This window comes from Triticum dicoccoides, chromosome 1B, assembly GCF_002162155.2.
Source record: "Triticum dicoccoides isolate Atlit2015 ecotype Zavitan chromosome 1B, WEW_v2.0, whole genome shotgun sequence".
Classification (NCBI taxonomy): domain Eukaryota; kingdom Viridiplantae; phylum Streptophyta; class Magnoliopsida; order Poales; family Poaceae; genus Triticum; species Triticum dicoccoides.
The window spans coordinates 23,587,308-23,593,312 of NC_041381.1; positions in this window are offsets into that span (position 1 = coordinate 23,587,308).

Here is a 6,005-nt window from a genome sequence, read left to right on the forward strand (position 1 = left end):
GTCTTCATGTTCTAGTTATTATGTAAAAAAGGGATACCTCTAGAGTTTACCAGATATGGGCCCCCATAGGTCACATGTTTAGCACGGCTGCCATGTGTGCATGAGGAGCCCCGCTGCACCACCGTGAATCCCTGGAATGACAGCCGTAGGATTGTCTTATCCAACGGTACATGTAGCACCACAACGATTCAGGACCCGAGCAAACAAACGTGAGCCAATCAATTGAAATTATCCAACGGTCCACATTTTGAGTTACTTGTATACTATAGAGCAATATAGAAATATAAGTCTTTTTAGGGATTTCAATAAAAACTACATATGAATGTATATAGACATAATTTAGCATGTAAATTCACCCATTTTGTTCCATATATACTCCTTATTGGAATCTCTAAAAATACTTATTTTTAGGAACCGATGGAGTAATCAACGTCAATGTTCTAAAAATATACTACTCCCTCCGTCCCAGGATTCCATGCACTGGTAGCTATTGTGTCATGGGTAGAAAAATACACAAAAATGAAGTGTGGCGCGATTCTAATCCACCCTGCTCATGGCAGAGTGCCAGGTCCAATAACCAAATAAACAACAGGTAAATTGGTGTCCACTCTATAAAAACCATGGAAAGTTAACTGACGTTGCTTTTTCCCTTCATATATAAGGGAAAAATAATGCAAGAAGATGGAAATTCGAATCCACTCTTCCAGGTATATCGTGTGATTCATGCCCAAAATCTCCAGTGATGGATATTAATCACACCCCGTAAACAGTGGAAAGTAAATTGCGGATGCTACAAATCGGCCGAAAGATTTCTCTACAGAATCATCCGCCTAGCCAGTGATCGTCGGATCAACACAGTGGTGGTCGCTTGATGCAGCACGCCATGGCAGCAGCAAGCGTGCGACAGTTTCAACACAACGCTGCTGGCACCCGGCTAAGCTCCACGCGGCATAGCCCCACTACTAGGAAAAGGACTGCTAGTGGCGCACCTGTTTTGGCTACTAATGGCGCACTACAGGTGCGCCACTAGCATCACGTCATTAGAATTTAATACTAATGACGCACCCTTAGTATATCACACGGTGCGTCATTACTATCTGACTTAGTAATGACGCACCACATAGAAGTGCGCCATTGCTAACAAATTTTTTTCAAATATTTTTTCAGAAATTTTTTTCAATTTTTTTTCGTTTTTTTAATCTCGGGTCACTATGGCTTAATCTCGGGTCAATATGCTTAATCTCAAGTCAAATCGCACTAAGCAGTGGAAAGTAAATTGCGGATGCTACAAATCGGCCGAAAGATTTCTCTACAGAATCATCCGCCTAGCCAGTGATCGTCCGATCAACACAGTGGTGGTCCCTTGTGCAGCACGCCATGGCAGCAGCAAGCGTGCGACAGTTTCAACACAACGCTGCTGGCACCCGGCTAAGCTCCACGCGGCATAGCCCCACTACTAGGAAAAGGCCTGCTAGTGGCGCACCTGTTTTGGCTACTAATGGCGCACTATAGGTGCGCCACTAGCATTACGCCATTAGAATTTAATACTAATGACGCACCCTTAGTATATCACACGGTGCGTCATTACTATCTGACTTAGTAATGACGCACCACATAGAAGTGCGCCATTGCTAACAAATTTTTTTAAAATATTTTTTCAGAAATTTTTTTCAATTTTTTTTTCGTTTTTTCTTAATCTCGGGTCACTATGGCTTAATCTCGGATCAATATGCTTAATCTCAAGTCAAATAGCACTAAGTAGTCAAACTTTCCGGAAGGTCACCCATCCTCACACTACTCCAGCTCGAGCACGCTTAACTTCGCAGCTCTATCCAACGCCAGCACCACCTCACTTAACAGACACTTGTTGATATATCTATCATATCAATCCTATTAAACCTTGTTGATGTCTAGGACTTTGTTCATGTTCATGAGTATGATGAAATTTTGAAAAATATTTCAAACTTCCCGGTCATATTACGTATCATTTTTTGAAAACAAATTCCAAAAAAAAAAATTAAAACCAATTTTTTTTCTGTTACTAGTGGCGCACCTAGCAAACGGTGCGCCACTAGTAAGTTTGATTTTTTTTTCATTTTTCCCCTCTAGATCATAAAAGCCCCGTAACTTTTTTTCCGTTAGGTTTTTGAGGATTTTTCTGTTAACTTTTCGAGTAAATGATTTTTCATATAAAAAACCTTTTAATCCGAGTTCGTATGCAAATGTTATGCCCATTTTACAAACTCCAGAGAGATTTTGCAAATAAAGTCGAAATTCATATTTGTAAATTTTCCCAACAAGTAGACCACATATCACATGGGAAACTTATTTTTTTTTATTTTTTTGACATTTCCATCATTTTCTTTTATTTTTTTAAAAACTGAAAAGGCGGTCCAGGGGGTGTGCATTCGGTGGAATTTTTAGGCCAAGTTAGTAATGGTGCACTAGTAATGGCGCACCGTGTGTGTGGTGCGCCATTACTAGTTTTGAAAAAAATGAATTTTTTTTCGAAAAAAAATTACTAGTGGCGCACCGTGGATGTAGTGCGCCATTACTAGTTTTGAAAAAAAAATGTTACTAATGGCGCACCGTGGATTTGGTGCGCCATTAGTAACTAATCGCGCACCAACACATGATGTGTCATTAGTATATAGTAGTGGCGCACCACATGTGTGGTGCGCCATTAATGTCCATATTATCTATCACCTTTTTCCTAGTAGTGTCCAGCACGACCATAGCTCGAACGCAGCACCGGCGGCGTATGACGTAGCTCCATTGCAGCCACCGCGGAGCTCCAACGCAGCACCGACGGCGTCCGGCGAAGCTCCATTGCAACTTCGGCGAAACTCCATCACAGTCCTGACGAGCTCCAACGCAGCACCAACGATGTCCGGCGAAGCTCTATTGCAACTCTGGCGAAGCTCCATTGCAACGCAGGCTATGCTTCCGACGTCCTGGCGAAGCTCCATTGCAGCGCCGGCTATGCTTCCGGCGTCCCAGCATTGCTCCAGTGCAACACCGGCGGTGCTCCAAACAGCTTCAAAGCAACATCATCGGAGTTGCAGCGCCCGCCGTCGGCCATTCTCCACAGTCACCTTCGCAGCGCGGCGCACTCCATTGCAGCTCAGGGAGCCACACGCGGTGGTCAAATCGCAGTTCCGACGGCCACGCGCAAATGCTCCCTGTCGCAACAGCAGCTTCGACGGCCATGGCCGGGGGTGGTCGTGCATCGAAACTTCTCTTAATTCATGGCAGAGCAGTCACCACAGCGGCAGCAGTGCCCCCTGCAGTAGCAGCTGCAACAAACCCGTCATCAGGGGATGAGAGGGGCAGGAAGACAGGGGAGGCTCTAAGGACAAAGGAGAGGAAGCGCGGCCATGGGCAGTGGGTAACAGAAGAGAAAGGGACTAGCATGAGGAAGACGACACAACGGCATAGAAAATACTGTTGTGGGCTTCCCTGCGTTAGATAAGGCCGGGATGAGGAGCGTCACATGGGGCCCAGCGGACGCGTGTCGCTCGCTCGACGCGGCTTATGTCTCGCTCTTCTCATCCGGTTTAGAGCAAGTATAATATGGTGATGTGGGTGGGCTATAAGACTTAAAATAATATATTATTGCTGAGTTGGCAAAGAGAGAAGAGGAGAGAGAAGAGAAGCAGACTACTAACTAACAGCCGGCCGTAGCATGTGCTCCTAAACACTTTGTGAGATAGGAAGGTAGGACATGTATCAATGAAGCAGTACTTATTTAGATCTGACTATTATACTGACAGGCTATAAGCTTGACTATAGATGATATGGCAACATTTTATAGCCATCGGCCGGCTATACTATTAACCATGCTCTTAAAACAATCATTTTTCAAAGTAAATAGGGAAACAATTTGAGCCACGGTCTCCCACAACGCGCGTGCCATCATGGGCCCATGCAACACGTTTCTTCTCTATCCCTATCTCTTTCTTTTGCATATCTCTTGTTCACCTTTTTCCTACCTACCGGCTGCCATGGAGGTCTTGCGCGAGCTCCATCAGAGCTCCCTCCTCTCTCTCACATCTCCCACAATGCCGTGCGCCGGTGACCACCAGGCACCTCGTCAATCCGAGTCGTGCACTTCTACCCCCCGCGCTGTGACGGTCACGAGCAGCCATTGTGGGGAGCCTCATGCAGACCGCTAACCATCGCACGGGGTGGGGCACTGGTGCTGCATCCAAGCCACCACCGACTAGGGATGCGGTGTTATGACTGGCTAACCGGTAGCTACTACTAGCCTCACCGGGAGTTGTGGCCGCGATATGTCGGATCTGCCACCGGTGGTGTCTCGTGTTGCGACGTGCCGCACCGGAAGTTGCGACCCGCAGTGCGCCGTGTTAGGATGGTGACCACAGGTTGCTACAATGGCGACGTGTGTGATGCTGCAACCAAGCCGGAGGGATGCTAGAACTGGTGCCAGTGATGGCAGTTGCTACAACCAATTACTGCGATGGTGCGACCCGCGAGGATGACAATGACGATGACGATTTTGCTGCAACCATCATTGAATTTTGCTCCTACTGGCGACACCATTTGCTACAACCATTCATGTCGTTGTTGCGACTCCCGACGGTGACGATGATGATTTTGCTGCAACCGTCGTCGACTATTGCTACGACCAACAATTGCTACAACCAGCAAGGAGTGTGCATGCGATGGAGGGGCGAAGACGTTTGCGATGAGCAGCAGTGTGAGCGCGGTGGGTTTGCTGGAGATGCGGCAACCGACGGGCAATCAACCGCAAGTGGCGAGGCAACCCTGGGCAACAAATTTTTTCTGCGCGCGAGCCGTTGCGAGGGAAGAGATGTGTGTGAATTTCTTTTTTCATGTTTTACTCACTAAGGGGGGAGATTTGACCGAGCCTGTCGATCTGGAGCATACGCGAGGCCACAATCGGATGGCTTGGCAGTTGTCCGATATGTCACCGCGCGGGTCAACCGGCTCCTAGTGACACCCAGGAAAACAATTTGAGCTGGACAACCAGCCTAGCAATGCGTCACCTCCCACGATGTCCTTGCCATCATGGGGCCCACACACCACCTGTCCTCTCTATCCTTATATCTCTTCCTCTCGCATCTCTCCTTTTCGCTCTTTCCTCCCTACCAGCTGCGATGGAGGTCCTGCACGTGCTCGATCATCTCCATTGTATCTCTCACATTTCCCCTCAATGTCGTGTATGGGCGACCACCTAACGTCGTGCCAATTCGAGCCACACACCTCTACCCCCTGCATTGTGAGCCGTCACGAGCAACCACTGCGAGGAGCCTCGCGTTGACCGCTAACCCTCGCACGTGTGTGGCGCTAGTGCTGCGTCCAGGCCAATGGCGACTGTGGACGCGGTGCTGCGACCGGCTAACCGGTAGCTGCAGCCAGCCTCATTGGGAGCTATGACAGGTGGTGTGCCGGAGTTAACAATGGCACTGCATCGTGCCGCGACATGCCAACTAGAAGTTGTGACCTGCAATGCGTCGTGCTGGGATGATGATCACAGGGTGCTACGACGCTGACGATTGGATTCTGCAACCAAGCAGGAGGGATGCTAGAACCGGCGATGCAAAAGCTACTACCAGGGCGGCAATGGCTACAAGCAGTTACGACAATGATGTGACCCACGACGGCGGCGACGATGATTTTGCTGCAACCGCCGTCTACTTTTGTAACGACTGGCAATGACATTTCCTACACCCATTCATGGTGTTGCCTCGACCCTCGACGGCGGCGGCGGCGATTTTACGGCAACCGTCATCGGCTTTTGCTACATGGCGTTGTTGCGACCCCCCATGGCAGTGACGATGATTTTGTTGCAACCATCATCTGCCTTTCCTATTACCATCAATGGCAATTGCTACAACGAGCGAGGAATGCGCACTATGGAGGGACGAAGACGTCTGCAATGAGCGGCGGTGCGAGCGGGTGGGCTTGCATCAGGTGCTGCTAACGCCGGGGCAATCTACAGTGATCAGTGAGGCAACGCT